Here is a 12,071-nt window from a genome sequence, read left to right as displayed (position 1 = left end):
TGAACGGCTCTCGTTCTTTGCAGACAGACCATTAAATCAGCTAAATAAAATAACAAACATTGTCTACATTTTAAGGAGCCTCTCGCCGACCTTCCTGCTGTATCACTCACTCACGGCCGTACAGTTCAGAGGATGAGATCGGTGCATGCTGTGCACAGATACAGACATACAGTAGATATGACACAGTTTTATGTCTACAGATTTCGGAGGAGAGCAGCGGCGTTGAAAAAAGCCTGACCTTTCAAAACTACTCGCTGACTGCTAACGTTACTCGCGTTAAATAGTGGTCCACTTCCGTGTTTTGGTACGGTTGGCTTTCACACCTGATGGGAACCGTACCCGAGTCCACATGATCCGTACTCCAGACTACCTTTTCAAGTGGACTCGGGTACGGATCGACGAACCGTGCCCGAGTACGGTACACAGCGTTCACACAAATCTAACGAACTGGACGCTGAACGTGTCTTGTGAAGTGACGGGGCTCCGCAGAGAGAAACGTTATCGTCTCCGACCAAAACTCCGGTGTCTCCCCCGTTCCCTCCGGCCGCGGTCGGGAGGCTGAGGCAGGAAAAGCCAACACTAGGATCAGCATTGATTCATGGAGAGACCTTCGTCTGGTCAGCTAACATTACTGCCAAGCAGCTGAAATATAGAGTGATATTGTGCTTTTAGCTGACGTGTGTCTCCTCACTGTATTGACCGATGCTCGTTCATGTCTATGTAGAGCGAGCAAGCGCCAGCAACAGGACGCTGACTTTGGTTGACTTAATGGCCACAGGTGTCGCTGTCAACAAGACATTTCTGATTCTAACAAACAGTCCCTTTAATCAAAATATTGTTATCACTTACTGTATCAATATGTAAAACTAGAATTGCTGAAATCCCAAACCGTTATGTCATTAACACACACACAAAGACACCCCATCATTAATTACAATATGAACAGAAGTGGAGTGTTGTTGCTGGTCTCAACTCTCTGTTCAGGCAACAGTCTGACCTGATTGAGTCCTGCATGCGGGCTTTGCATGATTAAGATTCATGAGGTGAAACAGGGAGAGCAAATTACCACAGCCATTCTTCACTGCTCAAAAATTAGACTTTGCTCAGAGTCCTGAGTGTAGGCCTTTTATCGCTGTAGACATTTTTGACTTGCCACAGTTGGAAAAGCACCAGGTGTAAATAATTTAACGTTAGACGACTGAATTCCATTTTGCTACTTTGATTTCAGGTTCCTGGTGTTGTGCGTGTGCTCATTGTCACTCTCACTAGGAACACTTGAATAGACCAAAGCCATCAATAGTGTTATTAGTAACACCGCTGCTTTTCCTACTATGACAAGTCAAAATGTCTGCTGTGAGAGAGGCCTGTTGGAGGAAAAACACCTCTTTCAAAGAACAAACTCATCTATTCCACTCACAGAATATTACACTTTATAACTATAACACACCAAACAGTCTTTTTGAAAACAGACAGCATTTCCAGACAGTTAAGTCAAACTTTGTTCTCACATGTGTCACATGTTGTGTTAAACATGATGCCAGAATGGCAGAAAATACCAACTAATAGATTCTACTGATACAGAGGTTGATTGAGATTGAGACTGACTTGTTTGAACTGAAGCAGTAAAAAACAGTTTTGGACCCAAAAGCTCAAGTTCATGCTCACAACAGCTGAATTAAAAGCAACCTTTACATGATCAGGTTAAAGGAATGTTAAAAAGTCAGGCATGAAACAGGCTGCAGCACTTTACCGAGGACAATCTGGCATGGTGTAGGTGGAAACGGGCAGGTTTTTATACTATGTGGGTAATTGGGGAATGAGTACTAGCTGCACAGGTGGATGTGAGGGTCAGATGACTGAAACTGGGCGGAACACACTGAAGGTTACTGCCGGTTGGATTGAGAATGAGAGGATCTGGACTGACGTGTGAGTTAGGGCTGCAAAATAAAAAATAAATAAAACAATCCTTTGGTTTTATCAAAATAAAAGCCCCAGAAGGTAACTGTATCTTAACAAAGAACTCAGGACAAGTTGTTTTTTTTCAAAATAAAATAGTAACTCTATGTACTATATTCTGTCAAGCGACTTACAGTTTTAAAGGGATCTAGCTACTACTGCTACTACTACTGCTACTACTACTACTGCTACTACTACTACTGCTACTACTACTGCTACTACTGCTACTACTACTACTGCTACTACTACTGCTACTACTACTAATGCTACTACTACTACTGCTACTACTACTACTGCTACTACTACTGCTACTACTACTAATGCTACTACTACTACTGCTACTACTACTAATGCTACTACTACTACTGCTACTACTACTACTGCTACTACTACTACTGCTACTACTGCTTCTAATACTATTACTGCTACTACTGCTACTACTGCAACTGCTACTACTGCTATTGCTACTACTGCTGCTACTACTGCTATTGCTACTACTGCTGCTACTACTGCTACTGCTACTACTACTTCTACTACTACTACTACTGCTGCTACTACTACTACTGCTACTACTGCTTCTAATACTATTACTGCTACTACTGCTACTACTGCAACTGCTACTACTGCTATTGCTACTACTGCTGCTACTACTGCTATTGCTACTACTGCTGCTACTACTGCTACTGCTACTACTACTTCTACTACTACTACTACTGCTACTGCTACTACTACTGCTACTGCTACTACTGCTTCTACTACTACTACTACTACTGCTACTACTACTGCTTCTACTACTACTAGTGCTGCTACTACTACTACTGCTGCTACTACTGGTTTTGCTACTACTGCTACTGCTGCTACTACTGCTACTGCTACTACTACCGCTGCTCCTGCTGCTGTTCCTACTGCCTGTACTACTACTACTGCTACTGCTACTACTACTGCTACTGCTACTACTGCTACTACTACTGCTACTACTACTACTGCTGCTACTACTACTACTGCTACTACTTATACTGCTGCTACTACTGCTTCTAATACTACTACTGCTACTACTGCTACTACTACTGCTACTGCTACTACTACTACTACTGCTACTACTACTACTGCTACTACTTATACTGCTGCTACTACTGCTTCTAATACTACTACTGCTACTACTACTGCTACTACTGCTACTACTACTGCTACTGCTACTGCTACTACTGCTGCTACTACTACTACTGCTACTACTTATACTGCTGCTACTACTGCTTCTAATACTACTACTGCTACTACTGCCACTACTGCTACTGCTACTACTGCTACTACTGCTATTGCTACCACTGCTGCTACTACTTATACTGCTGCTGCTACTACTGCTTCTACTACTGCTATTGCTAGTACTGCTGCTACTACTAGTACTACTACTACTAGTGCTGCTACTGCTGCTCCTTCTGCTTCTACTACTACTAGTACTACAACTACTACTGCTACTTTCCACCCAAATACCACTTTCTGTCTAACTACTTATAGTTTTAAATGTTCATTCCATCCAAAAATTCTTTCTGTCTAACAAGTTAATTCATTTCAACTTCCAGCTTTGATAGTATTACCGTTTAGCTTCCTGCTTTTCTAGTAATGTATTTCAGCTCTTACAATTTTTTTGGGTCATGCATGTCAAGGTTTCAGCTCTGCCAGTTTTACAATTCAGTTGCGTATTTTCGAAAAAGATGTGTAACTTTAGCCCACTACTCTGAGGTGCTGCGTGTTTACTTCCAGTTTTTCCTTTGTTTTGTGTCCACCGTGACGGAATCGTCTGATGACGTCTGTAAAAGGGTCTATTAGTGAGATCTAAATCATAGTCAAAGTATGTCTTTGTGAAACGGTCCTTGGTCTTAAGTCAGGGTGGGTTTATCATTAACAGTCGTCATGACAGCGATGACACCTGATCCAGCTCCATAACAACTGAGCAAACTCCATCAACAGATGAAGACCATGAGATGCTGTTGAAAGCTCTGGAAAAAGCTAGTAAATGGTCTTTAAATTAAAGATTACTTTGTCAAACATAGGAATGAGTTCCAGCTGAGGCCTTTCCACCGACAACCAGCATAATGGATCAGGTAGAAAATATGTAATGAAAGAGAAAATGATTAAATAAAATATACATATGTGAAATATAATTGACTTTGAAGGCCTCTTTCTTTTGACAACACCGACATAGTCCAGTAATGATGCTGGAGACGAGCCATGTCCTCTCCTCTGTTGTGACGACACATTCTTCCTCTGGGTTGTTTCTCCTGAAATAAACCTTCGTTAACATTCCAGACATTGACCAGAGGTGATAACCGCTCCACCTGCCATTGAAATTCCCCTCAGCCCACATCTCCTGGGAGGTTTATCCCCTTGCTCATGCTGTATTTACACAGGCACCAGGTTATCAGACAGTAAACCGCTGTGAGCAATCAAGACCATGGTTAAGTTTGTCCAACAACCTGCAAATAATTAAATCTAGATTCAGAGCCTGGAGGAAGGGAAAACCTGACTTTGATTGCTTTTTCAAATGTTTGAAAAAGCTTTTTTGAAATGCTATTTTCCTATTATTATTACTACACATTCAATGAATTGAAAAATGCAGGAGAACATAACCTTATAAAGACACTTTTCTCTGGCCTTTCTACAGAATAACAGACACAAAAGAGAGTGAATTTACCATTTTTATGTTACATTATGCTTGAGACAAAAGGACAACTACAAGCTTTCCCCCTTTTGTTTCATGTCTTTGTTTCCTGTCTTTGTCTATTAAAAACTCTATTATAAAATGAAAAGCTCCGGCGCCGGTGAGTCAGTATGGTTTGAGGAAAATATTAGTGATTGAAGTGCGTTTGCACTTTCAGAGTCCAATAATTCCATAACGCCAAGAAAGAGATCAGCGATGATGGACAAATCTGAGAGAAAAGCTAACATTTTCAGCACCGCTGGAGGAAAGTAAAAGGATGACGGGTTGTGGGACTTGACCCTGCGGCTGCACAGCATGACATCACACTTATCTCTCTACAGCCCTGGGAAACAACACACAGCCGGAAGAAACTAACACACAACATAATCACCCCTCTGTCAGATCAAATTAAGCCTATTACTGTCTCTAAATAAGACCTGCTAGAAATGTGAAGCAATGAAGAAAACTGTCTGTCTGCCGTTGATTAACTCGAGCTCCAGGCCACCAAAAAACGGAAACATATGAGTCACATGTTCCCTGCTTTTGGTGAATGTGCATTTATGTAGACGGGTGGCTAATAGGCCCTTTTCCACTACAGGAACTTAACAAGCGGTGAGTTAAGGTGTAGCCACTGTCTGGGGTTCTCATGGTGTCTCCATCGCACCCCCCCTCTGTGGAGGGGAGTCCCTGAACCGAAATGTCAGCTCTGCTCTGGAGGTGCTACTGGATTCAGGTTCCAGGTGCTCTCAGGGGAAAGACTGGCAACAGCTCATTTGCAACACGTTTTGTATCTCTCTGTGTTCATGTTGTGTCTCTTTGTAGTTGTTTTGTGTCTCTCTGTGGTCATGTTGCGTCTTATTGTAGTTGTCTTGTGTCTCTCTGTGGTCATGTTGTCTCTCTGTGGTCATGTTGTGTCTCTTTGTAGTTGTTTTGTGTCTTTTTGTGGTCATGTTGTGTCTCTTTGTAGTTGTCTTGTGTCTTTTTGTGGTCATGTTGTGTCTCTTTGTGGTCATGTTGTGTCTTTTTGTAGTTGTCTTGCGTCTCTTTGTGGTCATGTTGTCGCTCTGTGGTCATGTTGTGTCTTTTTGTAGTTGTCTTGTGTCTCTTTGTAGTTGTCTTGTGTCTTCTTGTGGTCATGTTGTGTCTCGTTGTGGTCATGTTGTGTCTCTTTATAGTTGTCTTGTGTCTCTCTGTGGACATGTTACGTCTCTTTGTAGTTGTCTTGTGTCTTTTTGTGGTCATGTTGCGTCTCTTTGTAGTTGTTGTGTGTCTCTTTGTGGTCAAAGTGCGTCTCTTTGTAGTTGTCTTGTGTCTCTCTGTGGACATGTTACGTCTCTTTGTAGTTGTCTTATGTCTTTTTGTGGTAATGTTGCGTCTCTGTGTAGTTATCTTGTGTCTCTGTGGTCATGTTGCGTCTCTTTGTAGATGTCTTGTGTCTCTTTGTGGTCATGTTGTGGTCTCGTTGTGTTTCTTTGTGTCTCTTTGCAAGCTGTTTTAGTCTCTTTGTAGTTGTCTTATATTTCTTTGTGGTCATTTTGATTCAGTGATCGGTAGGTCCCTTCAGTAATTCATCCAAGAATCAGGCTGAATTATTGTTTAATTATATTCCCTGCAGTAATTATGTTGATGTTAATTATGTCTGTGTCTTTGTTAAATGTGTGCAACTGAGAAAGAGGAAGCTACTGAGCTTTTGTTCAACTTGCTTCATTCTCAATAATCTCCACTAGTATCTGGAACCTGCAGTAGAAACACAAGCTCAGCTGACCACTCACAGTCCTTGTTGTCTCCCCATGGTGTCTCTACAGCTACCGTAGCCCTGACGTATTACATTTTGAGGGGAGCATAGGTCAGGTACGGTGTAGCTGGCCTCTAGGCCGGAACAAATGAAAGGAACACTCAGCATTTTGGGAAATGCACTTCTTTGTTGTGCTCTACCCAGAGCCACATGAGCTCTCTGTCGTGGGCACATAAAATTCAATTTTGAAAATATTGATCTCCTCCGCCATCAAAATTACAGTCAGATACTCCGGTTTTGATGGCCACTGAGTTCAATGTTGTGACTTTTCTGTAAAGTTTCTAATAGGCTATTGACTGTTGGCCCAAATTCAAGCGGAGAGGTCTTAGCAAAACTTGACCTCTGCTTCAAAAATCACATCAGGGGCCTGTACTCACTGCTAAGGCTTGCCATGTGGGAAAAAGAAATAAGCAATGTGAAAAGGTTTGTGCTCTTGAATTTAGGCTTCTTAAGAAGTAGTATCAGGTGTGCATAGCCAAGGTTAACACAAAGGAGAAATGGCCACACACTAACAAACTACTTTAAGAGGCTAGATACCGGAACGAAAAAATGAAAAAGGTGACATAGAAGTGAACATTTTTAGTCATAGGACCATCGTCTGCACAATTCACAGACTCCAGAACCTTAATGACAAACAGCACATCAGCAGGAAGTGTTTTCAATTGGGAGTTGTCTGTGTTTCCATCTTAGAACTTTAACTCTTTCACCATGTTTTCAGTTCATGAAAGTTAATTGTGACACTTTGTTAGCCTAAAAATGTCTTATTCAGGATTCGGTTGTACTTAGCTCCACCTTCTCATGTCACTTCTGGTTGCACTGATGGCGACGGCCTAAATGCCGAAATCGACGTTTCAAAACAGCCGTCCACAAACTAATGGGAGCAATGGCACAAATGTAGATGCCTCCAATTACCCAGCCCCTTACAATATTTATATAACACAACAAATAATTAATAATGATTTCATCATTTTGAATTTGATGTTTAGTTTGATGTTTAGTTTCGGTGTTGTAATCTGAGCTCCTTCGTGCTTTGTTGGCATAGACGGGCCGGCCAGGCATGCTTTTAGTTCATGTTGCATGTGAGCACGCCCTGAGAGAGCAGCATAGTTCACAGCTGATAACGGCATTGCGACCCGGCATCGTTGTGGAAGCGTATGACAAAACTGTACAGCTAAACTAGCCAGATGCCAAGGAACGCATCAACATGATGTCTACACAAACAAAGGCAGGACTTTCTGTTGCTGTTGAACCTAGACTTTTATTTGGGAAGATATATTTGGCCAAACAATATTTACCAATATCAACAAACGCTACAATATAATACTGATTAAATTACACTACAAGCTGATAAATATGAAATCCATTTCAGTAAAAATACATAAAAGAAACAGAGCATACAGTACATCAGTGAAGACTGTAAAGCTCAAGCTCAGCCTGAAACTCCTGCTCCACCTTCATCTGGATTTCTGATAAAAAGTTAGGAGCTGAAGGTCTGTGACATACACCAGTAACCCTCCACAGGATACAGGAAACAACCCAGCTTGTGCCTCTGATGTAATCCCTTAATTCACATTTGATGATAACATTTGAGTCACAGGAAACAGAAACGACAAAAAAAAAAGAGAAATAAGCACAATGATGATTACATGAGAAGCTCCGACTGGGGCTCACTCTGGACAAATTGGTATGCTGAGAAAGGCCTCCATCCCCAGACTGATGCACATGTAAACAGAGGCAGAGATGATGGAGTAGAGATGTTGTTGCAGGGCAGCTCCCTCCTACTGGAAACCAGCTGCTCAGGTCAGGGATCAGACTGGGCAGGAGCACCGCGGTGACACGGTAATGACAGCAGCTACCTGTAAAACACAAGCAGAGCAGACAACAGGCATCAATCACCCAGCAGACACCACCGCCTCATGCTTAGCAATTCTCAGCATGCTCAGCCTTCACAAAGCACACGGAGGATGCAGAACTCTTACAGGAGCAGCTGCCTCGGGCTTGTTATTCCCTTTCATTTGTGAATTATTAATTGGTAAGAAACCAATTTGTTCTTTTTATTCTAAAAGTGTCACAGGTTGTGGGAAGTAATTTATGATTGGTGGTCAACGGCGGAGTTTTAATTAAGTCCAGGCCAGAGTTCACAGTACTGGAGATGGAAGTGGTTCATTAATCACCAACTAGCAGACTTGGCCGGTACATGAAAGGCCAAAGCGCATCACTTTTATCTGAATTACAGTTAATAGTTGGCCAACAGGAAACATGTAAGTGAATTAAGCCCAGCGAGGAAAGAGGATTCTGAGGATCATGTTGGCGTTTGATGAACAGATATAGATCAAAATATAGATCAATTCACGGGCTTCCCAATCTGTGTATTAATTAATATGTCATCAACAAACAGATGTACAACACTGACTGATGTGTACTTTCAAACATCAGCCTTATTGACCCAAGCCTTCTGACAATGAAAGGCAACTTTCACAGGGTTCTGTTAAGATTTTGAAAATGTGAGAGACCTCCACACATAATGACATATGTTAAATTTAACAGTTTTGTTCCTGTTGTGTGTTGAAAAAACAATTTGGCCAAAACAGCACACCACACACTAACAGATTCATTCATGAACAATAAGAGCCCGACCAAGCCCCCCGAGGAAGAGCGCTTGGCGTTGAAGCAAATGTTTGTAGTGGCCAAACGGCAGTACTGCAACTTCCGCGTCTGTCACGTGATGCCATTGGGCCCAAAAGTACTTTTTCCCATGGACTTACATTGGGGAAAGAGACGTCTGTAAATCAGCGGATACATTTTTTTTAGGTGAATCAACTTCCCAGTATGAACACTTGAATAGTCTTTATTTAAATCATTAGGTTCTAAAAGTTGTAAAATGCACTAACAGCTGAATCCAGAGCTGTTTTCCGTTAATGTGAATGAGACCCAGACCGAAGCTGGAGCGAGGGCTGGGAGGCGGAGTTAAAGGAAAGGACTAGCTATTTAAGTGTTTGTACTGGGAAGTTGATTTACCTAAAACAGACGTCTCTTTATACGTCCATGGCCACAGACTCATTGGCGTTTTCAGCCCAAAATGGCTGCAGTGCTACCGTAGCGCCATCTAGCGGCAGAAACCTGCCGTTTTTAGCGTAAATTAACATAGGCCGATGCCTCAGTGGTGAAATATTTTGGCAAGAATGTAGTTTTATGTCAGTTTGACTGTAATATGTTAAAAGCGGATGCTCTGTGTTTCAAGTCATGTTGCGTTTAGGTGATTTAGAAAGCTCGGAATTTCGAGTTTTCCAGTGATACCAAACACGTTATTGTAGACTGATGAGAAAATGATCCCGGATCTTTTGAACACAACACACTGACAGATGAGCAGCGACATAATTCTGACATCTGCTAATCCAGATATATGTGATATATGTATCTGCACATTTTGAACATAGTTCCTCAAAATCCAGTCTACCGAAGACACACATGGGTGAGTATGTGGGGGCAGCTGTGGCTCAGAGGGTAAAGCAGGTTTTAGGGTTAGGGTTAGGGGTTAAGGTTAGTCGGAATGTCGGTGGTTCGATCCCCGGCTGCTACGGGTCACATGTCAATGTGTCCTTGAGCAAGACATTTAACCCTAAATTGCTCCCGAAGGCTGAGCCATCGGTGTGTGAATGAGTATTTAGATTAGATCCTGATGGACAAAGTTGGCACCTTAGCAGCCTCTGCCATCAGTGTATGAATGTGTGTGTGAATGGGTGAATGCTGACATTTAGTGTAAAGCGCTTTGAGTTGTTGGACGACTCGAAAAGCGCTATATAAGTGCAAGTCCATTTATATATACAAGGCTCATCACTGAACAGCTACAGAGAGATCTACTGTAACCTCCAATCAACCTCAAAGTTTGTGTTTCCAGCCTATAACCTCCAATCACACGCCTCCAAATAACTAAATGAGCCGTCTGCAACGACGTCTCTTTTATCTGCTGCTGAGGGCTGCATCTGACTGATCACACACACACACACACACACACACGCACACACACACACACGCAGTCCATTTAGAGAATTAAAGAGAGAGCAGACACACGCACCTTCAAGAACACATTTTATTTCTTTTCACATATAATATAATTTTTATGCGGCTGTTTCCATTTTTATTGAATTTTAGTTAGATACTCTAGCAATACTAAGAAGATTAAATTGAATAGAACTTAGTGAGGAAAGAAAATAAATTTGTGTTTCCCAAAGTTTTGTGATTGACTCAAGGACTTCCAAACCCTGAGTGACAAAGAAAAGATTAAACTTGTTATAAGGTGAGCAGAGCCAGAGTTCACATTGTGACTCGCTTTGCATATTTTGGACAAACAAGTTGAATATCAAACACAACAGACACTGATAAAAACTGCTCCCATACAAACAGACATATGCTAATAATGCAACTGGACAAACCAACAGACAGGTAGATCATATCAAAAATCCCCCTCAAATGTCAGACACACGTGCCTTTCATTCACTTCGTCGGGAGCTATCAACGGCGGTGAGACGGTGAGGGGAATTTTAGAAATGAAAACCCACCGTCAGAGTGAGAGGGGATCACTGAGAGTGACGCAGGAAAGGCGAACATGAGGAGAGAGAGAATGGAGCGAGATGGAGAGAATAGAGAGAGAGCTGTAGGGAGAGGAAGAGTGATGAGAGGACTATGAAGTTTGACAGGAGAATGAACATGACTACACTGCAGAGCCCGTCCGTGAAAAGACCTGAGGCGTCCGTCAGATTGGTGATTTTGTGCCCATCTGCACAATGTTCCGATCCTGACCAACTGGAAGGACGCCAGTTTAGGAGGACAGGAGGTGGATAGAGCAGATTTATGTCAAGGTAGATCTGAGTGTGTGTGTGTGTGTGTGTGTGTGCGTGTGTGTGTGTGTGTGTGTGTGTGTGTGTGTGTGTGTGTGTGTGTGTGTGTGTGTGTGTGTTTATAGAGAGAGAGAGAGAGTGAGGTAGAGATGTAAAGATAGTTCTTTGTAGAGATCAGAGGCCGTGGAGTGACTGTGTCTGCTTGGCTCACACAGTCAGAGAGCGTTGCCAGTCATGGCCACATCAAAGCTCTGCCACCACAGAGAGCCCCCCCCCCACCCGCCTTTCTGCTTCCGGAAGACACACACAAACACACCCACACATTTGTATAACTGCATTCATTCCTCAGCACATAATCCGGCTGTCATCCCTTACCACTACTTGCTCTTTGTCTTGACCTTTACGTTGGCCTTGAAGACTAATCCTGGTTTATTACAGCCTATTTTCATCGTTTTTGGACATCATTTCTATCAGTTATGATCTCACACAGTACCTGCTACACCTGAAGAAAGGCGAGCAGTCGCAAGCGCTAGGTGGCTAATCTCCTAGCATATTTGCTGCTGACCGACCACAATTGGCTCATTTAAATTGCCCCATATCATAAATTTGCTTCAAAGAACTTTACAATCTGTTTACCATACCACCACTAGCATAGCCAGAAAAAAAAAAACTGTGGGTGTGCATCAGAAAATCCTGGGGTGCCACATGATCTAGCGGTGAACTGGGAATGAAATTCAGCCCAGGATTTTGAGATGGAGAGGCCGGAGGGTGAACATTTGTTTTG

General features: G+C 42.4%; 1 protein-coding gene across 2 annotated transcripts in view; it reads right to left on the bottom strand.

The window, feature by feature from the left end:
- Positions 1-7,673: 7,673 nt before the first annotated feature.
- The window catches only part of tsnare1 (T-SNARE Domain Containing 1), a 151,976-nt gene continuing 147,578 nt past the window's right edge, over positions 7,674-12,071 (bottom strand). The window contains exon 12 of one of the 2 annotated variants that reach the window (XM_074652600.1): positions 7,674-8,305. The gene's annotated coding sequence lies outside the window, so the exon portion shown is untranslated. The remainder of the gene's footprint in view (positions 8,306-12,071) is intronic. The other variant, XM_074652601.1, reaches the window with a different exon arrangement.

This window comes from Sebastes fasciatus, chromosome 12 (genome assembly GCF_043250625.1).
Source record: "Sebastes fasciatus isolate fSebFas1 chromosome 12, fSebFas1.pri, whole genome shotgun sequence".
Taxonomy (NCBI): domain Eukaryota; kingdom Metazoa; phylum Chordata; class Actinopteri; order Perciformes; family Sebastidae; genus Sebastes; species Sebastes fasciatus.
This window is presented reverse-complemented; position numbering and strand designations above follow the sequence as displayed.